Source organism: Arachis hypogaea, chromosome 9 (genome assembly GCF_003086295.3).
Source record: "Arachis hypogaea cultivar Tifrunner chromosome 9, arahy.Tifrunner.gnm2.J5K5, whole genome shotgun sequence".
Taxonomy (NCBI): domain Eukaryota; kingdom Viridiplantae; phylum Streptophyta; class Magnoliopsida; order Fabales; family Fabaceae; genus Arachis; species Arachis hypogaea.
In genome coordinates this window covers 43,328,731-43,353,364 of record NC_092044.1, presented here as the reverse complement: position 1 = coordinate 43,353,364, position 24,634 = coordinate 43,328,731, and the positions used below count along the sequence as shown (strand labels likewise).

At 39.1% G+C, this 24,634-nt stretch overlaps 1 non-coding gene across 1 annotated transcript; it reads right to left on the bottom strand.

Moving 5' to 3' along the window:
• Window positions 1-2,926: 2,926 nt before the first annotated feature.
• On the bottom strand, window positions 2,927-3,034 carry LOC112713614 (small nucleolar RNA R71). Its single transcript, XR_003158584.1, has one exon. It is a non-coding gene; the product is annotated as a small nucleolar RNA R71 (small nucleolar RNA).
• Window positions 3,035-24,634: the final 21,600 nt, after the last annotated feature.

Here is a 24,634-nt window from a genome sequence, read left to right as displayed (position 1 = left end):
TGAATCAGTGGGTGAAAAGCTTGATAAAACCACTCAATTAAATACAATATAAACCATAAAATAGTGGTTTATCAATTCTATTCCTACATGATCGAGAATCGACAGATGATTAGTCGTGCTGTGACAGAGCATTTAGACCATTTTCACTGAGAGGATGGGATGTAGCCATTGACAACGGTGATGCCCTACATACAACTTGCCATGGAAAGGAGTAAGAAGGATTGAAGGAAGGCAGTAGGAAAGCAGAGATCCAACAGGGGCAAAGCATCTCCATACGCTTATCTGAAATTCTCACCAATGATTTACATAAGTATTTCTATCTTTATTTTATGTTTATTTTTTATTATTATTCGAAAACTCCATAACCATTTATTATCTGCCTAACTGAGATTTACAAGATGACCATAGCTTGCTTCATGCCAACAATCTCCGTGGGATCGACCCTTACTCACGTAAGGTTTATTATTTGGACGACCCAGTGCACTTGCTGGTTAGTTGTGCGAAGTTGTGAACAAAGTGCTGAGTTATTAGATGAGCATACCAAGTTGAATGCCATTATTAGAGATCACAATTTCGTGCACCAAGTTTTTGGCGCCGTTGCCGGGGATTGTTCGAGTTTGGACAACTGACAGTTCATCTTGTTGCTCAGATTAGGTAATTTTCTTTTTGTTTTATTTTCAAAAACTTTTCAAAAATATTTCAAAAATTTTTCCTTTTGTTTTCGAAAATTATTCTAAATTTTTAAGAATGAATTCTAGAGTTTCATGGTAACATGTTGAAGCATGGCTGGCTGTAAAGCCATATTCAAATTCTTTTGGATTGAGGCTTCCACTTGTCAACATAAACGGCATGTATATGGAGTTGGATGAAGTATCAGCTATTGCATGCCTGATTTATATCCTAAAGCTGGCTGGCTATTAAGCCATGTCCAACCCCTGGATTGGAGCTTTAGGCTAACATTGAAAGATTCCTGGAATTATTATTAAAAATTTTGAATTTTTTATCTTCTTTTTCCTATAAAATTTTGAAAAATATATACAAAAATTCTATAAAATCATAAAAATCAAAAAAAATTTTGTGATTCCTGTTTGAGTCGTAAGTCTAATTTTAAGTTTGGTGTCAATTGCATGTTCATCTTTTTTCTAGCATTTTTCAAAAATTCATATATTGCACTCTTCATGATCTTCAAGTTGTTCTTGGTAAGTCTTCTTGTTTGATCTTTATGTTTTCTTGTTTTGTGTCTTTTGTTGTTTTTCATGTGTATTTTTGCATTCATAGTGTCTAAGCATTAAAGATTTCTAAGTTTGGTGTCTTGCATGTTTTCTTTGCATCAAAAATTTTTCAAAAATATGTTCTTGATGTTCATCATGATCTTCAAAGTGTTCTTGGTGTTCATATTGACATTCATAGTGTTCTTGCATGCATCATGTGTTTTGATTCATAATTTCCATATTGTGGGTCATTGTTATTGTTTTTCTCTCTCATCATTAAAAATAAAAAAAAATATCTTTTCCTTATTTTGCTCACAAATTTCGAAAATTTGGGTTGAGTTAGTAAAAAATTTTTAAAATTAGCTATTTCTTACAAGTCAAGTCAAAATTTCAAATTTAAAAATCTTATCTTTTCAAAATCTTTTTCAAAAATCAAATCTTTTTTATTTTTTATTATTTTTGAAAATTTTAAAATTTATTTTCAAAATCATTTTCTTATCTTTATTTCAAAATTTTGAAAACTTTACTAACAATTAATGTGATTGATTCAAAAATTTGAAGTTTGTTACTTTCTTGTTAAGAAAGGTTCAATCTTTAAATTCTAGAATCATATCTTATAGTTTCTTGTTAGTCAAGTAATCAAATTTTAATATTAAAAATCAAATCTTTTTCAAAATATCTTTTTCAATCATATCTTTTTATCTTTTTCAAAAAAAATTTGATTTCAAAATATCTTTTCTAACTTCTTATCTTTTCAAAATTGATTTTCAAATCTTTTTCAACTAACTAATTGACTTTTTGTTTGTTTCTTATCTTTTCAAAACCACCTAACTACTTTTCCCACTCTAATTTTCGAAAATCATTTCTTTCTTTTTCAAAATTCTTTTAATTAATTAATTGTATCAAATTTTATTTTTAATTTTATTTCTTCTCTTAATTTTTGAAAATCACTAACCCTTTTTCAAAATTAATTTTCGAATTCTCTCCCCCTCATCTTCTTCTATTTATTTATTTATTTACTAACACTTCTCTTCATCTCAATAATCTAAACCTATCTTCACCCTTGTGTTTGGATTCTTACCTTTTCCTTCTTCTATTCCTTTCTTCTTCTACTAACATAAAGGAATCTCTCTACTGTGGTAAAGAGGATCCCTATTATTATTTTCTATTTCCTTTTTTTTCATATGAGCAGGAGCAAGGACAAGAACATTCTTGTTGAAGCAGATCTTGAACCTAAAAGGACTCTGAAGAGGAAACTAAAAGAAGCTAAATTACAACAATCCAGAGACAACCTTACAGAAATTTTCGAAAAAGAAGAGGAGATGGCAGCCGAAAATAATAATACAAGGAGGATGCTTGGTGATTATACTACACCTACTTCCAAGTTTGATGGAAGAAGCATCTCAATCCCTACCATTGCAGCAAACAATTTTGAGCTGAAACCTCAACTAGTTACTCTAATACAACAGAACTGCAAATTCCATGGACTTCCATCAAAAGATCCCTATCAATTTTTAACTGAGTTCTTGCAGATCTGTGAGACTGTTAAGACTAATGGAGTAGATCCTGAAGTCTACAGGCTCATGCTTTTCCCTTTTGCTGTAAGAGACAGAGTCAGAACATGGTTGAACTCACAACCTAAAGATAGCCTGGACTCTTGGGATAAGCTGGTCACGACCTTCTTGGCTAAGTTCTTTCCTCCTCAAAAGTTGAGCAAGCTTAGAGTGGATGTTCAGACCTTCAAACAAAAAGAAGGTGAATCCCTCTATGAAGCTTGGGAAAGATACAAGCAAATGACCAAAAGGTGTCCTTCTGACATGCTTTCAGAGTGGACCATTCTGGATATATTCTATTATGGTCTATCTGAGTTCTCTAAGATGTCACTGGACCATTATGTAGGTGGATCCATTCACTTAAAGAAAATGCCTACAGAAGCTCAAGAACTTATTGACATGGTTGCAAATAATCAGTTCATGTACACTTCTGAGAGAAATTTCGTGAATAATGGGATGCCTCAAAGGAAAGGAGTTCTTGAAATTAATGCTCTGAATGCCATATTGGCTCAGAACAAAATGCTGACTCAGCAAGTCAACATGATTTCTCAAAGTCTGAATGGATGGCAAAATGCATCCAACAGTACTAAAGAGGCATCTTCTGAAGAAGAAGCTTATGATCCTGAGAACCCTGCAATAGCAGAGGTAAATTACATGGGTGAACCTTATGGAAACACCTATAATTCATCATGGAGAAATCATCCAAATTTCTCATGGAAGGATCAACAAAAGCCTCAACAAGGCTTTAATAATGGTGGAAGAAACAGGCTCAGCAATAGCAAGCTTTTTCCATCATCTTCTCAGCAACAGACAGAGAATTCCGAGCAGAGCACTTCTAGCTTAGCAAACATAGTCTCTGATCTGTCTAAGGCCATTTTAAGTTTCATGAGTGAAACAAGGTCCTCCATAAGAAATTTGGAGGCACAAGTGGGCCAGCTGAGTAAGAAAGTCACTGAAACTCCTCCTAGTACTCTCCCAAGCAATATTGAAGAGAATCCAAAAAGAGAGTGCAAGGCCATTAACATAATCAACATGGCCAAACCTAGAGAGGAAGGAGAGGACGTGAATCCCAATGAGGAAGACCTCATGGGATGTCTCTCAAGTAAAAAGGAGTTCCCTATTGAGGACTCAAAAGAATCTGAAGGTCATATAGAGACCATAGAGATCCCATTAAATCTCCTTCTGCCATTCATGAGCTCTGAAGACTATTCTTCCTCTAAAGAGGATGAAGATGTAACTGGAGAGCAAGTTGCTCAATATCTAGGAGCCATCATGAAGCTGAATGCCAAGTTGTTTGGTAATGAGACTTGGGAAGGTGAACCTCCCTTGCTCATTAGTGAACTAGATACATGGGTTCAACAAACTTTACCGCAAAAGAGACAAGATCCTGGCAAATTCTTAATACCCTGTACCACAGGCACCATGACATTTGAAAATGCTCTGTGTGACCTAGGGTCAAGCATAAATCTTATGCCACTCTCTCTGATGGAGAAGCTGGGGATCATTGAGGTACAGCTTGCCATATTCTCATTACAAATGGCAGACAAGTCAGTAAGACAAGCTTATGAATTGGTAGAGGACGTGTTAGTAAAGGTTGAAGGCCTTCACATCCCTGCTGATTTCATAATCTTAGACACTAGGAAGGAGAAGGATGAATGCATAATCCTTGGAAGACCCTTCATAGCCACAGCAGAAGCTGTGATAGATGTTAACAGAGGAGAATTAGTCCTTCAATTGAATGGGGACTACCTTGTGTTTAAGACCCAAGGGTGTTCTTCTCTAACAATGCAGAGGAAGCATGAAAAGCTTCTCTCAGTACAGAGTAAAACAAAGCCCCCGCAATCAAACTCTAAGTTTGGTGTTGGGAGGCCACAGCCAAACTCTAAGTTTGGTGTTGAATCCCCACATCCAAACTCTAAGTTTGGTGTTGGGAGTCTACAACATTGACCTGATCACCTGTGAGACTCCATGAGAGCCCACTATCAAGCTATTGACATTAAAGAAGCGCTTATTGGGAGGCAACCCAATTTTTATTTATCTAATTTTATTTTTCTTTTATCGTTCTTTTATGTTTTATTAGGTTCATGATCATGTAGAGTCATGAAATAAATACTAAAATTAAAAATAGAATCAAAAATAGCAGAATAAAAAGCACACCTTTGCGGAAGGGCTTACTGGCGTTTAAACGTCAGTAAGGAGAATCTGGCTGGCGTTCAACACCAAAATAGAGCATGGACTTGGCGTTGAACGCCGGAAACAAGCAACATCCTGGCGTTTAAACACCAGGAATACACCCTGAGGAAAGCTGGCGCTGAACGCCAGAAACAAGGATGGAACTGGCGCTCAACGCCATAAACATGCTGCAAATGGGTGTTGAATGCCCACAACAAGTATAGAGCTGGCGTTTAATGCCAGAAACAAGCATCAATCTGGCGTTAAATGCCAGGATTGCATGCAGAGGGCAATTTACACGCCTCATTAGTGTAGGGATATAAATCCTTGACACCTCAGGATCTGTGGACCCCACAGGATCCCCACCTACCTCAACTTACCTTCTCTCTCTTCTTCACCAATCACCTCAATCTCTCTTCTCCATCATCTCTTCAACACTCACATCCATCCACTCTTTCCCTCCCAAACCCGCCCTAAATGACCAACTACACACCTCTCTCCCTCTCCTCCATATCTTCTTTTTCTTCTTCTATTCTTTCTTCTCTTGCTCGAGGATGAGCAACATTCTAAGTTGGTGTGGTAAAAGCATAGCTTTTTTGTTTTTCCATAACCATTAATGGCACCTAAGCCCAGAGAAACCTCAAGAAAGTGGAAAGGGAAGGCAATTACTTCCACCTCTGAGTCATGGGAGATAGAGAGATTCATCTCAAGGGTCCATAGCTCAGTAATAGAGCATTTGACTGCACATTAAGAGAGCCCACTCATGGACCTCAACAAGAGCATGAGGAATTCCCTCATCAAGAAATCCCTGAGTTACCTCAAGGAATACATTTTCCTCCACACAATTATTGGGAGCAACTAAGGATAGGATCACCAAAATCACTAGGGATCAAGCAACAGAAGCAAGGAAGAGACATAGAGGAGCTCAACAACACCTTTGGTTCTTTAAGAAGAAGGCGCCACCCTCACTAAGGTGGACTCATTCCTTAACTTCCTTGTTCTTAATTCTCTGTTTTTTCATTTTTTATGCTATATGTTTGACTATGTTTTGTGTCTTTACTTCATGATCATTAGTATTTAGTAACTATGTCTTAAGGCTATGAATAAGTCCATAAATCCTTCATCTCTCTTAAATGAAAAAATGTTTTAATACAAAAAGAACAAGAAGTACATGAGTTTCGAATTTATCCTTGAGTTCAGTTTAATTATATCGATGTGGTGACAATACTTTTTGTTTTCTGAATGAATGCTTGAACAGTGCATATTTTTTATCTTGTTGTTTATGAATGTTAAAATTGTTGGCTCTTGAAGGAATGATGAACAAAGAGAAATGTTACTGATAATCTGAAAAATCATAAAATTGATTCTTGAAGCCAGAAAAAGCAGTGAATAGCAAAAGCTTGCGAAAAAAAAGTGTAGCGAAAAAAAAAACATAGAAAGAAAAAGAAAAAGCAAGCAGAAAAAGTCAATAGCCCTTAAAACCAAAAGGCAATGGTAAAAAGGATCCAAGGCTTTGAGCAACAATGGATAGGAGGGCCCAAGGAACTAAAATCCAGGCCTAAGCGGCTAAATCAAGCTGTCCCTAACCATGTGCTTGTGGCATGCAGATCCAAGTGAAAAGCTTGAGACTGAGTGGTTAAAGTCATGATCCAAAGCAAAAAGAGTGTGCTTAAGAGCTCTGGACACCTCTAACTGGGGACTTTAGTAAAGCAGAGTCACAATCTGAAAAGGTTCACCTAGTCATGTGTCTGTGGCATTTATGTATCCGGTGGTAATACTGGAAAACAAAATGCTTAGGGCCACGGCCAAGACTCCTAAAAGTAGCTGTGTTCAAGAATCAACATACTTAACTAGGAGAATCAATAACACTATCTAAAATTCTAAGTTCCCATAGATGCCAATCATTCTAAACTTCAAAGGATAAAGTGAGATGCCAAAACTATTCAGAAGCAAAAAGCTACAAGTCCCGCTCATCTAATTAGAACTAATATTCATTGATATTCTGAGATTCATAGTATGTTCTCTTCTTTTTATCCTATTTGATTTTTAGTTGCTTGGGGACAAGCAACAATTTAAGTTTGGTGTTGTGACGAGCGGATAATTTATACCCTTTTTGGCATTGTTTTTAGGTAGTTTTTAGTAGGATCTAGCTACTTTTAGGGATGTTTTCATTAGTTTTTATGCTAAATTCACATTTCTGGACTTCACTATGAGTTTGTGTGTTTTTTTGTGATTTCAGGTAATTTCTCGCTGAAATTGAGGGACCTGAGCAAAACTCTGATAAAAGGCTGACAAAGGACTGCTGATGCTGTTGGATTCTGACCTCCCTGCACTTGAAATGGATTTTCTAGTGCTACAGAACTCCAATTGGCGCGCTCTCAACGGCGTTGGAAAGTAGACTGGCGTAAACTAGCGCTCAACGCCAGTTTCACGTTGCATTCTGGAGTCAAACGCCAGAAACACGTCATGAACTAGAGTTGAATGCCAAAAACACGTTACAACTTGGCGTTCAACTCCAAAAGAAACCTCTGCACGTGTAAAGCTCAAGCTCAGCCCAAGCACACACCAAGTGGGCCCCGGAAGTAGATTTCTACATCAATTACTTATTTCTGTAAACCCTAGAACTTTTTACTATTGTACGGGGATCTTGGTATCTGGATTTTACATCTTTGATCACATTTGGGGGCTGGCCATTCGGCCATGCCTGGACCACTATCACTTATGTATTTTCAACGGTGGAGTTTTTACACACCATAGATTAAGGGTGTGGAGCTCTACTGTACCTCGAGTTTTAATGCAATTACTACTATTTTTTATTTAATTCAGTTTATTCCTGTTCTAAGATATTCGTTGCACTTCACCATGATGAATGTGATGATCCTTGACACTCATAATCATTCTCACCTATGAACGCGTGACTGACAACCACCTCTGTTCTACCTTAGACCGAGCGCATATCTCTTGGATTCCTTAATCAGAATCTTCGTGGTATATGCTAGAATTGATGGCGGCATTCATGAGAATCCGGAAAGTCTAAACCTTGTCTGTGGTATTTCGAGTAGGATTCAGGGATTGAATGACTGTGACGAGCTTCAAACTCGCGATTGTTGGGCGTGATGACAAACGCAAAAGAATCAATGGATTATATTCCGACATGATCAAGAACCGATAGATGATTAGCCATGTTGTGACAGAGCATTTGGACCATTTTCACTGAGAGGATGGGATGTAGCCATTGACAACGGTGATGCCCTACATACAGCTTGCCATGGAAAGGAGTAAGAAGGATTGAAGGAAGGCAGTAGGAAAGCAGAGATCCAACAGGGATAAAGCATCTCCATATCCTTATCTGAAATTCTCACCAATGATTTACATAAGTATTTCTATCTTTATTTTCTGTTTATTTATTATTATTATTCGAAAACTCCATAACCATTTATTATCCGCCTAACTGAGATTTACAAGATGACCATAGCTTGCTTCATGCCAAAAATCTCCGTGGGATCGACCCTTACTCAAGTAAGGTTTATTACTTGGACGGACCAGTGCACTTGCTGGTTAGTTGTGCGAAGTTGTGAAGAAAGTGCTGAGTTAGTAGATGCGCATACCAAGTTGAATGCCATTATTAGAGATCACAATTTCGTGCACCATGGCACGCCCAGCTTTATTTGGCCTCCTTTGGTGCTGGCATGCCACGCCTCATTACTCAAGTGGCACGCCTTAGTGGGAGTTCTTGAGCTGGCGTGCCACGCCTTCGATACCAAGTGGCACGCCCAGCTTTTGCATTGTCTCCTTGTTCACTGGCGTGCCACACCTCTTTGCTCAAGTGGCACGCCCATTCAATTGTGGGTCTTATAAGCTTGGCGTGCCACACCTTGGTCCTCAAGTGGCACGCCTAAGTGAACTCTGGGGCTGGCGTGCCACGCCTTCGACACAAAGTGGCATGCCATAGTGATGGCTCTTCTAGTAACGAGTTTGCGTGCCACAACCCGCTCCTGGCGTGCCATGCCCCCTTGATGGTCTTCAATTTTGCTCTCTGGAATGTTGTATTAGCGTGCCACACCCAGCTTCTGGCGTGCCACGCTAACACATTTTTGTGGCGTTTGTTCCAAGTGGCGTGCCTGCTTCACACGCCCCACTTGTTTTGTTGTTTTTTTTCCCATTTTTTGATGTCTTCTCCACCTGAAATCCAGTACAAACTCATTTCAAAGCAATGTACTATGATATTCATCAATTAAGGCATGAATTGCAATGATCAAATGAGATTATGCCTCTTTTATGGTTCTTTTTATGCAAGGAAAAGGGTAGATGATGTAAGTCATCACAACTCCAAACTTAAGCTTTGCTTGTCCCAAGCAAATCAATGTGAGTGGTCTTTTTGGTGAATTGAGACTTAACCTTGAATGTATGCACTGTAACTAGGAATTAGACTAAGTGCTCAACACATGCATGAGTGCTTTGAATATCACAAAGAGCTCCTAGATCCTTAAGGGTTTTTCTAAGTATGTGTCTTAGGGGTCCTTTTCATTGATTTTCACCTTGAAGTAGTAAGAGTTAACTCTTTCTTTCTCTTTTGTGCTTCTTTTCTGTTTATTGACCACAACTCTAAGTGTTTTGTCTCAAGACAACCCTTTAGTTAGGCTTTCAATCAACACTCCCAAGTCAGTTGACTTTAGGGTGCTAGGTGTTGAAACACCCCTGAGAATTTACTTGCCCAGGCCTCTGCCTGACACATCTTCACCACAAGCATCTACTAGGGGTTCTAACTCTTTTTGAGTTTTTCAATGTTTCTATTCCCTCCTTAGTAATTGATGCTCAGAGCCTTGGGTTTTTGTTGCTTACTACTTCTTGGTTCTATAGATATTCAAGGAACACCCCTCAACTTCTACTTGTCATGCCTTCTAGGACTAGTTACTTTTCATGACTCATTTTTTTTCTTTTCACTTCATTCAAGGTTCTTCACTTAGTATTTTGTTCCTTAGTTCTTTTGAATAAGCTTTCTTCACATAGTCTTTTCTTTTCACACTCACAACAACTCTAATGGAAACAAACTCTACTTTATTAATGAAGATGAAGACTACAGTTATCATTGCATTTTCCTTCTTGCATATCAAAGGACTCACAAAAGACTTCAAGCAGAATAAAACATAAATTATCCTAACATTATCAATTATTCTCAAACATAAAGTAAACAGATAAAAACTTAAGCAGAATTCAGAAATTTGGGAAATGTCAACCATGGAACTCAACAACCTTATGCAGCTTCTTCAGTTCATTGGCCCCATGCCTTTGTCTTTCTTCTTGGAAGGGGGAGAGTCATCTCCACCCTTTTTTGAGGATCCTTCTTGTGCTTTCTTGTCCTTGGGCTTCTAGAAACCCATCCTCACCATATTATCTCTTTCATCCTCCTTATGCTTAGCTAGGATCTCCTCTTGTCTAGAACTCAATTCTTCTAGCCCTTGCATGAAAGTTGGGTATCCAGGGTTGATGGCGGCCACAGCATTACACAAGTGATTCAGCTTCACCTGTGTGTTGATATCATATTATCTCCTTAAAATGGTCCGGGCATCATAGAGATGCCTAAACTCAGCAAGGTTCCTCTGATGCCATTTGTTTTACTCCACCATCTTGTTAAGTGCACTTCGCACCTCACCCCAATCAAACTCCTCTTGCTGCTCCTTCCTTGCTCGCTCAAAACTTCCTTGGAGGTTGTGTATTTTCTCATTCACTAGGTTCCATTGCTCTCTTTGGTTAGTTTGAAATTGGTTGACATCTTTCCTCAATTGATGCAAATCTCCCTTCATTTGGTGCATGTCTCCTTGCAGCTGCTCCCAGTTTATTCTTTCAGGAAATTGTTGGTATTGTTGGTATAGTGGTGGCTGAAGCGCCAGAAATTGTGGTTGCTCCTCTGCCTCCTTTTCCTCTTGTTGTTGTGGTGGTGGCACATGAGCGTGAGCTCTATGCTCTCTAGCCCTTTAAAGTGGATTGATGGCCAACACCTTGGCCATCTTCTTGGCAGTTATAGGCTTATCTTGCTTCACCAACACCTCATCAATCACCTTCTCAACTCCAGCGTCATCACATAGCTCTTGTATGATACTGGGGAATGCCAATCTTGTGCTCTCGTTAGTGCTTTTCAGTATCTTGTTGATGTTATTGTTAATCAACTCTCCAACATTCACGTTCTCTCCCTTTATTATACTGTATATAAGTACAGCCCTCTCCTTGGTCACCTCAGATGTGTTTGATGTTGGGATCCAAGACCTTCTCACAAAGTCTAACCACCCCCTAGCTTGGGGGCTCAAGTCCCTTATCCTCAGCTGGTTGGATTTTCCATCTTTGTCATTGATCCACTGCATATTTAGTACACAAATTTCATTTAGGATTTCATCAAATTCTGGGTCTGGTTGCTTCATCCTCTCATCATAACTTCGAGTGGAGTTGACCCTTTTCACCATCAACACCCTTTCTATGTTAGAGGCACTATAGTCAATGGTCTTTGATGAGGGAACTTTTGCGTGGTCTAGAAATTTGCAGATAAATCCTCATTGCAAGTATAGCTTCTAAACCTTCGAAAGTCCTTTCATACAAACGTTTTGGTTGTCACAAGTAACAAACCCCCTTGAAATTGATAACTGAGTATTCAAACCTCGGGTCGTCTTCTCAAGAAATTGTAGGGAGGTATGTTCTTATTATTGGTTGTGAGTCTTGTAATGTAGGGGTTTTAGAAAGTAGGGAAGCAGTATGTTGAATGATAAGAAAAATAAAATAATAATAATAAAATAAACTTTTAGTAAGGTATTAGAAATTAGAGGTCCTATCCTGGCTATCCTTATCAGTAGTAATAATTGAATCTTATTTGAGCGCCTAGAAACCCATTGAATTACTACTTGCTCCATTTGTTGAATGGTTGCCTGAAATCGATCCACTGTTTCCTTGAAACGATCCTTTGTCTCTTGATGTACTCGGCTTTCATAAGTAGGATCATAGTGCTCTTGGATTGATGGATATGGAGATGATGAATATTGAAGTGGTGGTTCTTGGGAGTAATTGGGTTGGAATTGGGGTGGTTCTATATATGGTTCATATGGCTCATAAGGTGGTTGGTATGGTGGTTGAGGGTAAGGGTCATATGGAGGTGAATGGCGGAAAGGCGCTTGTGAGTTTGGTGGTCCAAAGTTATGTTGAGGAAAGGGTTCATAGGCATATGGTGGTGGTTGTTGATAGTCCATTGGAGGTGGTTGTTGCCATGAGGATTGATCAAGTCCTTGTGGCTCCTCCCATCTTTGATTGTTCCAACCTTGATGCCTGTTCTCATTGTAATTTCTTCTTCCTGCAACATTATTGTAACCAGACTCATAGCCAAAGGGGTGAGAGTTCATAGTAACAAATAGAAATTAAAAATAAAAATAAATTTAAATTAAAAGGTTATTTAAATTTTGAATTTGAAAATTAAAATTTGAAATTTTGAAATTTGAAATTTTGAAATCCGAAATTTGAAATTTGAAAATTTTTAAATTTAAATTTTGAAAATTTTTAAATTTGAATTTTGAAATTTGATTTTTGAAATAAGATAAGATAAGATAAAAATTTTAAAAATAAAATTATGAAAATTTTTTTCGAAAAAAATTAATTAAAATTATTTTTGAATTTAATGAAGAAAGAGAAAAACAATAAAATGACACAAAATTTCAAATTTTTAGATCAAAACGAAGAAAACAACTAAGAACAGCTTGAAGGTCGAGATGAACGTGAAGAACAACTTGAAGATCAAGATGAACACTAAGAACAAATTTTTGAAAAAAAAAATTTTTTTTGAAATTTTTTTTTAAAAACAAAATAAAAACCAATAACCTCTTAATTTACGAAAAAGCAAAATTAAAAACAAAAATAAAAACAAATAAACAAGTAAAGAGCAAATATTTACAATAATCAATAATAAGGCACACGTTTGCAATTCCCCGGCAACGGCGCCATTTTGATGAGAGAACTTTTGCGTGGTCTAGAAATTTGCGGATAAATCCTCGTTGCAAGTATAGTTTCTAAACCTTCGAAAGTCATTTCATACAAACGTTTTAGTTGTCACAAGTAACAAACCCCCTTGAAATTGATAACCGAGTATTCAAACCTCGGGTCGTCTTCTCAAGGAATTGCAGGGAGGTATGTTCTTATTATTGGTTTTAGAAAGTAGGGAAGCAGTATGTTTAATGATAAGAAAAATAAAATAATAATAATAATAAAATAAACTCTTGGTAAGGTATTAGAAATTAGAGGTCCTATCCTGGCTATCCTTATCAGTAGTGATAATAATTGAATCTTAATTCCACCTCGTTAGCCTTTACTAATAATATAAAGGAAGGTCAAGGGATTAATTGGTTTGATCTTCGGATCCTATTTATTTCCTAAGAAAAGATTGGGATTATTGAAGTTCAACTCAATTGGCAAGATAACAATTATCAATTATGCTGTTGAATTGGATAATTCCTGAGTTACTGATTTTTTAACCAAAACCAAAAGGGGAAAAGTAAATTTTACTGGAATAAAGATGTCTTCAGAGTAAAAGCAATAATAGCATAATTAAAAGAAAGCAATATTAAACTGAAATACCTCAAATAACATTAATTTAAAAGAGTAATATGTAACATGGAAGAGTTCATAAATTAAATTGGGAAAATAAATAAAAATAAAGAACCTGTGATTGAGAGTCGCTCCTAAAACTAAGAGAAATCCTAAATCCTAATCCTAAGAGAAAGGAGAGAACCTCTCTCTCTAAAAACTACATCTACTCCTAAACTTGTGAATGTGAAAGCTTCCTCATGAATGAATGGATTCCCCACTTTATAACCTCTAATCTGTGTTTTCTGGGCCGCAAACTAGGTTAAAAACAGCCCAGAAATCACCCCAGCGTACTCTGGTACGTACAGATCGCGGAAAAGTGACGCGGCTGCATGGCTCACGCGGCCGCGCGGGTTGTGTTCCTGCCAGGTCACACGTCCGTGTGACCCACGCGTTAGCGTCGCCTGGCGTCAGGGCAGCTATGGCAAATTATATATCAAATCAAAGTCCCGGACGTTAGCTTTCCAACGCAACTGGAACCGCATCGTTTGGACCTCTGTAGCTAAAGTTATAGCCGTTTGAGTGCAAAGAGGTCAGGCTGGACAGCTTAGCAATTTCTCCAACTTCTTGTATTCCTTCCACTTTTGCGTGCTTCCTTTCCATCCTCTGAGCCATTCCTGCCCTGTAATTGATCGGGGTAAAACTTGTCTCTCAACAAATTCCCATTTGGCAAGTGTACCGAATTTGTCATCAAGTAAAAACTCACAATAGAGTGAGGTCGAATCCCACAGGGATTGATTGATCAAGCAACTTTAATTAGAGGAATGATCTAGTTGAGCGAATCCATGAATAGAGTTGATAATTGCAGAAATTAAGATGGCGAGAAAGTAAATGACTGAAAGTAAATAGCAGAATTGTAAATGGGAATGAGGGAATTGCTCATAAAAGTAAATTGCAGAAAATAAAGAGAATGGGTAAGATCAGAAATGGGGAGTTCATTGGGCTTAGGAGATGTTGCATTCTCCGGATCAATTTCATTTTCATCTCTTCCTCAATCAATTCACTCATTGATCTCCTTGGCAATCTTAAGTGATTGAATCACAATTTCTTGCAATTCAATCTCTCAAATCTTGATCAATAGCCAATTCCTTGGTCAATTGCTCATGAGAAGAGATGAAGTGTGGTCACTGATTATACCACATGCACTTCCCAAATCAAATACTTAGAGGGTTATAGCCACATACCCATCCACACTCAATTTGGTCCAGCATGAGAAAGCATTTCTAGCTAATCTCTTCATTCCTCTTTCAAGGATCCGAAGAGATCCATGTTTGAATAGCTTCTTTTCCAAGATAACTATCCAATTGGATGAAGATCGAAAGCTTTCAAGTAAAATCAAAAGGAAAGATAGAAGAAGAATAAGAAAATTAGTATTGATCCATCAAATTACAACAGAGCTCCCTAACCCAATGAAAGGGGTTTAGTTGTTCATAGCTCTAGAAATCAAAATCAAAGATGGAGAATACATGATAAAGCTAGAAGTGCCAAGAAAGTAAATACAAAGAGTAGTTCTCTTTCCTAGCTCCTCCCAAAAGCTCTTCTCTATTTCAAAACTACTCCTATATATACTACTCTTCTCAGCTTCTAGTTAGCTCTTCAAGTCTTGGGCCTCTGGATCCTTGAGCTTGAAGAAGTTCCTTTCTTCAATTGGGCTTGGCTTACTTGCAGAGAGAAAGTGTGAAGTGGGCAGAGACTTTAGCTCAAGACGTTATGGGTGTTTAACATTTAATAAAAATACAAGTTCGAGAACGTTAGTGACACTTAACATTGTCACTAACGTTGCCATGCACCCCTTTGCCTCACGTTAAAGCCCACGTTAACTGGGTTAACGTGGCTTTTAACTTTGCCTTGCTAGCCTTCGAGAACGTTAGTGACACTCAACATTGTCACTAACGTTCAAGTGTGCCCCTTCTTGCTTCACGTTAAAGCTCACGTTAACTAGGTTAACGTGGCTTCTAACGTGGCTTTTGCCAACCTTCGAGAACGTTAGTGACACTCAATATTATCACTAACGTTCAAGTGTGCCCCTAGGTCTCACGTTAGAGTCCACGTTAACTGGGTTAACGTGGCTTCTAACGTAGCCATTCTTAGCCATCCCAACGTTAGTGACAATGTTGAGTGTCACTAACGTTGGCTCATTCTTCATTCCTCATCGTTAGCTTCCACGTTAACCAAGTTAACGTGGAGGTTAACGTGGCTCTTGGGGGTTGTTTGGTTGCTCCAACGTTAGTGACAATGTTGAGTGTCACTAACGTTGTCGACAACTCTCCATCTCTTACGTTAGCTCCCACGTTAACCAAGTTAATGTGGGAGTTAACGTGGCTCTTTGCACCTTAGGCCAACGTTAGTGACAATGTTGAGTGTCACTAACGTTGGCTTCTCTTCCCCCTTTAACGTTAGAGGCCACGTTAACTAGGTTAACGTGGCTCTAACGTGGCCATTTGTGAGCAATTGCCAATGTTAGTGACAATGTTAAGTGTCACTAATGTTGGCTCAACTTCTCTTCTCCACGTTAGAGTTCACGTTAACTTAGTTAACGTGACTCTTTAACGTGGGCATTGATGGCTTTTGAGAGTGTTTTTGGCAATCACTTTTCTCCTTAACTTTGCAAGTTACCTCCCATTCCTTGCTTCCTTTGGTCCTGAAATCAAGCAATAGAGTGCATCAAAGTTCTAGTCCACGTCATGGGTAATGCAATATACAATTTTGTCATTAAAATCATGCAAAATCCTCATGAAATAATGTAAAATGCACAATGTATGCTTGAATCAAGGTCTGAGTGAATATTTGCCCAAAACTAACTTATTTCCTAAGAAAATACATGAAATTACCTAAAAACAGTAAAGAAAAGGTCAGTGAAACTGGCCAAAATGCCCTGGCATCACAACACCAAACTTAAAGCTTGCTTGTCCCTAAGCAAGTACTGGAACAAGAGAATGATGAATGGAATCTCCAGAGAAATGAGTCATTCTTGTGGAAGTCATATTACTGATTTTATGGTGGTTTCATGTATAGCAACTCAGGTTCATTCCACTACTGGCTTTCAGACCTTTATCATCTCCTAAAATACTCACTTTGTTATATCCCATGAGACCTTTATTTATTGATCCTTTTATTGTTATTTCAAGGGCTTATTTGTGTTTTTAGGCTAAGTGTTTTGTAAGGGGGCAACTCTTTAGGATAAGCTTTCAGCCAACACTCCCGAACCAGTTGGTTCAAGGTGCTAGGTGTTGAAGCACCCCTAAGGACTTACTTGCTCAAGTCTCTCCCCCACACATACACACCACAGGCATATAGTCTATTTATTTTCTTTCCTTCAGACCTTGGTTTCCAGCACCTCTTTGGGTTACTAAATGCTCTGTGGTGAGGGTTACTCTTGATAGTGGATTTTCAGCTGATAATCCCGGGTTAGTTAACCCAAGTTACCAGGTGATGAAGCACCCCAAAGAGCTTATTCATCCAAGTAGATCCCTCACACAGGAGCACCACAGACACATGTCTTAGGGTACACCATTGGTGCCTAGCCTTATTGCTTACTCTTTTTCTTTTGTTTTTCACTTCCATTGTTCTTTCCCTTTTCTCTTATTAGGATCTTGTTGTTATCTTAATCTCATGGGTATATCAAAAGTAAAGCATTCAGGATAGATAGATGTCATCCTAACCTTGTGATTGAACCAACTTAGCTAACTTATGACTACCCCCAAAGATTCATGAATGCACTTCCACATTATGAGCCCTACTTTTCTCTTTTAAAACATAAAACATTCCCTTCTTCAAACAAATAGACAAGCTTACAAGTAAATAAGGGAAAGATGTAGTGACACTTAAACCAGAATCACAGACCATGCTCAACAACAAGGTAGAGTAAAAAAAAACATGTTTAGGCCTCACTGGTAATCATTAATCAAGATTGCATTTGAGCTTCCAATGTTCGAACTGTAAATATAGGGAATTAAGTGACAATACAACCTTCAGGTGACAACTTCTAATCGCCTTCTTTTCGTTCTCCTCTTGCTCTTTGCTTCCTTGAGCGAAGGGGCACCATAAGGTTCCTGTAAAGTTATTGGAAGTTGCTTGTTCCCAAAGCACTTAAGGAATAATTAGCTTGCATGTGCTTGTGTCTTATGAACTTGATTTGGTGTGTGAACACCAAACTTAGTTCCTTGTTTAGTACACAATCTTGCACATACGCTGATAACTCATATCTTGTTGTTAACAGAACAATGATTAACTAAAGTCTAACTACATCTAAGTGGTTTCCCTCAATTGGTTAGAGCTAGCAATGTGTTTTGGGAGCAGGTGTAATTCTAACTAAATATCCTTTTGGTGGAACACCAAACTTAGGATTACACTGTCTCTTTTGATTGTTCTGGTGTGAAACACCAAACTTAGCTCCTTGCAATAAAGGGGAAACAACTTGTGATTTTTATTGAAATGAAGATGAAAATGACTACCTGAGGTTGGGTTGCCTCCCAACAAAGCGCTTTTTTTATCGTCGCTAGCTCGACGAGTCCTCACTCACTTGAGATGGTATTTCATTCTGGGGTTTTCCCCATGTTGCCCAGATAATGCTTGAGTCTTTGTCCATTCACTGTAAAAGTCCTTTCTGACCCTTCATCCATGACTTCTACGTGCCCGTACGGTGAGACCTTTGTGACAAGAAAGGGCCCGGACCACCTTGATTTGAGTTTTCCTGGGAACAGTCTTAGTTTGGAATTGTATAGGAGCACTCGCTGCCCCCTTTCAAAACTTCTGGGTGCAAGATGTGAGTCATGTCTTCTCTTTGCCTTTTCCTTGTACATCTTGGTATTCTCATAGGCTTGTGACCTGAATTCCTCCATCTCTTGTAGCTGCAAGATTCTATTTGCACCAGCAGTAATGCTATCAAAATTTAGTATCTTGATAGCCCATAAAGCTTTGTGTTCTAGCTCTAGTGGTAAGTGACAGGCTTTACCGTACACCAGCTGATATGGGGACATTCCACGTGGTGTTTTGAATGCTGTTCTGTATGCCCAAAGAGCATCATCCAGCTTCTTTGACCAATCCTTTCTTGATGCACCCACAGTCTTTTCCAAAATTCTCTTTAGTTCTCTGTTGGAGATCTCAGTTTGTCCACTTGTTTGGGGGTGGTAAGGTGTGGCTACCTTGTGTTTTACCCCATATCGTAGGAGAAGAGCCTCTAATGGTCTGTTACAAAAATGGCTCCCTCCATCACTGATGAGGGCTCTTGGGACTCCAAACCGGCTAAAGATATTCTTCCTGAGGAAGTTCATAACCACCTTGTTATCATCTGTTGGAGTTGCAATTGCCTCCACCCACTTGGAGACATAATCCACAGCTACTAAGATATACTTGTTTGCATATGAAGTCGGAAATGGCCCCATGAAATCTATTCCCCACACATCAAACAGTTCCAGCTCTAGAATGAAATTTTGTGGCATGGCATTTCTTTTGGGCAAATTTCCCGCTCTTTGGCATTCGTTGCAACTTTTTACCAGTTTTTTGGCGTCATTGAAAAGGGTTGGCCAAAAGAACCCACTTTGTAGAACCTTTGCTGCAGTTCTGTCCCCTCCAAAGTGGCCTCCATAACTTGAGCTGTGGCAATTCCATAGCACCTCTCGTCCTTCTTCTTCCGAAACACATTTTCTGAGGACTCCATCTGAACACTTCTTGAAGAGATATGGCTCATCCCAGACAAAGTATTTTGCATCATTCATGAGCTTTCTTTTCTGATGTTTGTGTATCTCTGGTGGTAAAGCCCCAGTTGTCTTGAAGTTGGCTATGTCTGCAAACCATGGAGCCTTGTGAACTATCATCAACTGTTCATCAGGGAAGAGCTCGTTCACTTGAGTATCATGTGCCCCACCTTCATCCTGAGGGATTCTGGAGAGGTGATCTGCTACCTTGTTCTCCACTCCTTTCTTGTCTCTGATTTCAATATCAAATTCCTGCAACAATAAGATCCATCTTATTAGTCTTGGTTTTGATTCCTGCTTAGCAAACAAATATTTAAGTGCTGTGTGATCTGTGAAAACAATCACTTTTGCACCAATGAGGTATGATCTAAACTTGTCAAATGCAAAGACTATTGCCAGCAGTTCCTTTTCGGTTGTGGTATAATTTCTTTGAGCATCATTAAGGACCTTGCTGGCATAGTATATCACATGGACTAAGCTATCTTTCCTCTGTCCTAACACTGCCCCTATTGCATAATCAGATGCATCACACATTAGTTCAAAAGGTAAGTTCCAATCAGGTGGGGAGATGATAGGTGCAGAGGATAGCCTCATTTTCAAGTTCTCAAAAGCCAACATGCATGTTTCATCGAAGACAAATGGTGTGTCAGCTACAAGAAAATTGCTTAAGGGCTTTGCTATCTTTGAAAAATCCTTAATAAACCTTCTGTAAAAACATGCATGCCCTAAAAAGCTCCTAATTGCCTTGACATCACCGGGTGGAGGAAGTTTTTCAATAATTTCCACTTTAGCTCTGTCCACCTCAATACCCTGGTTAGAAACCTTATGACCAAGGACTATTCCTCCTGTCACCATGAAGTGACATTTTTCCCAGTTCAAAACTAGATTGGTCTCTTGACATCTCTTCAATACCAGGGCTAGGTGATGTAGGCAACTAGGAAAAGAATCTCCAAATACTGAAAAATCATCCATAAAAACTTCAATGAATTTCTCTATCATGTCTGAGAAGATAGAAAGCATGCAGCGTTGGAACATTGCAGGTGCATTACATAGCCCAAATGGCATGCGCCTATAAGCAAACACTCCATATGGGCATGTGAAGGAGGTTTTCTCTTGGTCTCTAGGATCAACCACTATCTGGTTATATCCTAAATAGCCATCGAGAAAACAATAAAATGCATGGCCTGCAAGTCGTTCCAACATCTGGTCCATGAATGGAAGCGGGAAATGATCTTTTCGTGTAGCTTCATTGAGTTTTCTGTAGTCTATGCACATCCGCCATCCAGTGACGGTCTTTGTAGGAATTAATTCGTTCCTCTCATTCGGAACTACAGTTATTCCTCCCTTCTTTGGGACAACATGTACAGGGCTGACCCATGGGCTGTCTGAGATAGGGTATATCACCCCTCCCTGCCATAACTTCATAACCTCTTTCTGCACCACCTCTTTCATAATTGGGTTCAGCCTCCTTTGAGATTGAATGGATGGTTTGGCATCTTCTTCTAGCAGTATCTTGTGCATGCATATGGCTGAGCTTATTCCTTTCAGGTCAGCAAGAGTCCATCCAATGGCATCCTTGTGCCTCCGCAGTACTTGGAGTAGTTCATCCTCTTGATCCTGGTTGAGGGATGAGCTTATGATTATTGGGTAACTTCCGTTTTTCCCCAAATATGCATATTTGAGAGTAGGTGGCAGTGCTTTGAGCTCAAGCTTTGGTGCCTCTGACTTTTAATTTTCCACCTTGGGCGCTTCTTGTGTATGAATTTCTGTTGCTGCAACCTCTTCACTTGATTCATATTCCTCCCCTACTACCCTCTCTGGCTCTTCAGGTTCTTCTTCCTCAAAGTCCTCATGTACTTCTTCCTCAAGCGCATCTAACCTCATGCATTCCCCGAATTGCTCTGGTGGGTAACTCATGGCCTTGAATACGTTGAAGGTCATCTCTTCATTGAGTAATCTCAAGGTAAGGTCACCTTTTTGGACGTCAATGACAGCTCCTACAGTGGCCAAGAAGGGCCTCCCCAGGATAATGGAAGCCTTGGGTTCCTCTTGCATATCTAGGACCACAAAATCTGCTGGGAATATGAACTCTCCCACCTTTACCAACAAATCCTCTACTATGCCGTGAGGGAACTTGAATGATCGGTCTGCCAATTGTAGGGCCATCTTTGTTGGTTTAGCCTCTTCGATCTTCATCTTCCTCATCATAGCTACTGACATCAAATTGATGCTGGCTCCTAGGTCACAAAGAGCCTTCTCTACCGTGATCTCACCTATGACACAGGGGATCTGAAAACTCCCTGGATCCTTCAATTTCTGGGGTAATTTGTGCTGAATGATAGCACTGCATTCTTCGGTCAGTATCACAATTTCGTTGTTCTTCCAGCTTCTCTTCTTAGTCATGAGCTCCTTTAAGAACTTGGCATAGAGAGGCATTTGTTCTATTGCTTCAGCAAAGGGTATGTTGATTTGTAGCTTTTTGAAGATTTCTAAAAATCTAAAAAATTGGTTGTCATCCCCCTTTTTCTTCAATTGCTGAGGGTATGGAACTCTCGGGACATCCGGCTTCAGCTTCCCTTCTTCTTTTTGACTTTTAGAGGTTAGGCTCTGATCTCCATCTTGCCTTTCTCCTTTGTCAATTGACTCTTCTTCTAGTTTCTTCTGGTCAAATCCCTTCAGTTCCTTCCCACTCCTTAGAGTGATAGCTTGACACTCCTCCTTTTTACTTCTGTTGTTGCCAGAAGTCCAATTGAATAGGTAACCAACTTGTGTTTCAAGCTTCTCAATGGCAGCATCTTGGTTCTGCATATTTGACTGCACTTCCTCTCGGAATGCTTTACTGTCTTGGATGTCTCTGCATATGGTCTCAAGCAGGGTTTCAATTTTAGAGATTTGGTCATTAAATAAGGAATGGGCTGTATTGTTGTTGGGGTTGTGACGTCTCTGATCTTGGCCTTGGTCTTGTTGATTACCCCACCCAAAGTTTGGGTGATTCCTCCATTCAGGGTTGTAGGTCTTGGAGTATGGATCATGGTTGTATCTAGGTGAATTCCCAATGTAGTTGGCTTGCTCCTGAGTGCCTTCTTCCTCTTCACTTGCTTCCTCTTGAGTTGAAGTGGTGATTGCTGCCACTTGACTTCTCTCCATCTTCTTGGTGAGGTCAGCTAGCTGCTTGGTGATGAGCTTGTTTTGAGCAAGCAGAGCATCTACATTGTTCAGCTCCATTACTCCTCTAGTGTTCCCTCTTTCGGAAGCATAGAAGTAGTCATTCTCAGCTACAGTTTCAATGACATCTATGGCTTCCTCAATGGTCTTCTTCTTGTTCAAAGAACCTCTTGATGAATGGTCTACGGCTTTCTTAGATTCATATGACAGTCCTTTATAGAAGATGTGCAGCTGCACCCATTCATTGAACATATCAGATGGACATCTCCTTGTTAGGACTTTAAACCTCTCCCATGCATCATATAGAGTCTCACCATCTTGTTGCCTGAAAGTTTGGACCTCAGCTCTCAGCCGATTGACTCGTTGAGGGGGGTAAAATCTTGCCAAGAATTTGTTCATAACATCATCCCAAGTTGTCAAGCTCTCCTTTGGAAAAGACTCCAACCACTTGGTTGCCTTGTCTCTGAGAGAGAATGGGAACAACAACAGTCTATAGGCGTCTGGTTGAACGCCATTGGACTTCACTGTGTCACATATTCTCAGGAAGGTGTTTAAGTGTTGGTTGGGGTCTTCTTGGACACCTCCTCCGAACGAGCAATTGTTTTGAACAAGGGTGATGAGCTGTGGCTTTAGTTCAAAGTTGTTGGCATGGATGGTTGGTTTTTGGATGCTACTTCCATAGTTCCCTGGGTTTGGGTTAATGTACGAGCCCAAGACTCTTCTATCTTCCCCATCAGGATTTGCTCTACCTCCTCCACCATGGTTGTGCACCTCTTCCTCACGATGGTCTTCCATGGTTGTTTCAAAGTATTCTTCACAGTGTTCCTCCTCTTCTTCAACACCAACTACACGTTTTTCTTTTGCCTCCCTTCTTAATCTTAAGAAGGTTCTCTCAGGTTCAGAATCAAAGGAAGTTGAAGCTCTGCTTCTTCTCCCTGTCATACAACCAACAGAGTGCAAGCAAAGAAAAGTAATGCAGAAAGTATCTTGTTAGAATTACTTGTTAGTGTCAGTGATGCAATATATCAAATAGTTAGTGGGGTTAGTGAACTGAATTGTAAATAGCAAAGAAAAACTAAGAAACAGGGAGGGGAAGAATTAAACTAAGACGGAAAGCAAATTAACTGAACAGAAAATTAAATCAAACAAAAAATACAAATGCTCAATCTAGTGATCCTCTAATGTAATCATTGTCGATGCACAATCAATCCCCGGCAACGGCGCCATAAACTTGATCGGGGTAAAACTTGTCTCTCAACAAATTCCCATTCGGCAAGTGTACCAAATTTGTCGTCAAGTAAAAACTCACAATAGAGTGAGGTCGAATCCCACAGGGATTGATTGATCAAGCAACTTTAATTAGAGGAATGATCTAGTTGAGCGAATCCATGAATAGAGTTGATAATTGCAGAAATTAAGATGGCGAGAAAGTAAATGACTGAAAGTAAATAGCAGAATTGTAAATGGGAATGGGGGAGTTGCTCATAAAAGTAAATTGCAGAAAATAAAGAGAATGGGTAAGATCAGAAATGGGGAGTTCATTGGGCTTAGGAGATGTTGCATTCTCCGGATCAATTTCATTTTCATCTCTTCCTCAATCAATTCACTCATTGATCTCCTTGGCAATCTTAAGTGATTGAATCACAATTTCTTGCAATTCAATCTCTCAAATCTTGATCAATAGCCAATTCCTTGGTCAATTGCTCATGAGAAGAGATGAAGTGTGGTCACTAATTATACCACATGCACTTCCCAAATCAAATGCTTAGAGGGTTATAGCCACATACCCATCCACACTCAATTTGGTCCAGCATGAGAAAGCATTTCTAGCTAATCTATTCATTCCTCTTTCAAGGATCCGAATAGATCCATGTTTGAATAGCTTCTTTTCCAAGATAACTATCCAATTGGATGAAGATCGAAAGCTTTCAAGTAAAATCAAAAGGAAAGATAGAAGAAAAATAAGAAAATTAGTATTGATCCATCAAATTACAACAGAGCTCCCTAACCCAATGAAAGGGGTTTAGTTGTTCATAGCTCTAGAAATCAAAATCAAAGATGGAGAATACATGATAAAGCTAGAAGTGCCAAGAAAGTAAATACAAAGAGTAGTTCTCTTTCCTAGCTCCTCCCAAAAGCTCTTCTCTATTTCAAAACTACTCCTATATATACTACTCTTCTCAGCTTCTAGTTAGCTCTTCAAGTCTTGGGCCTCTTGATC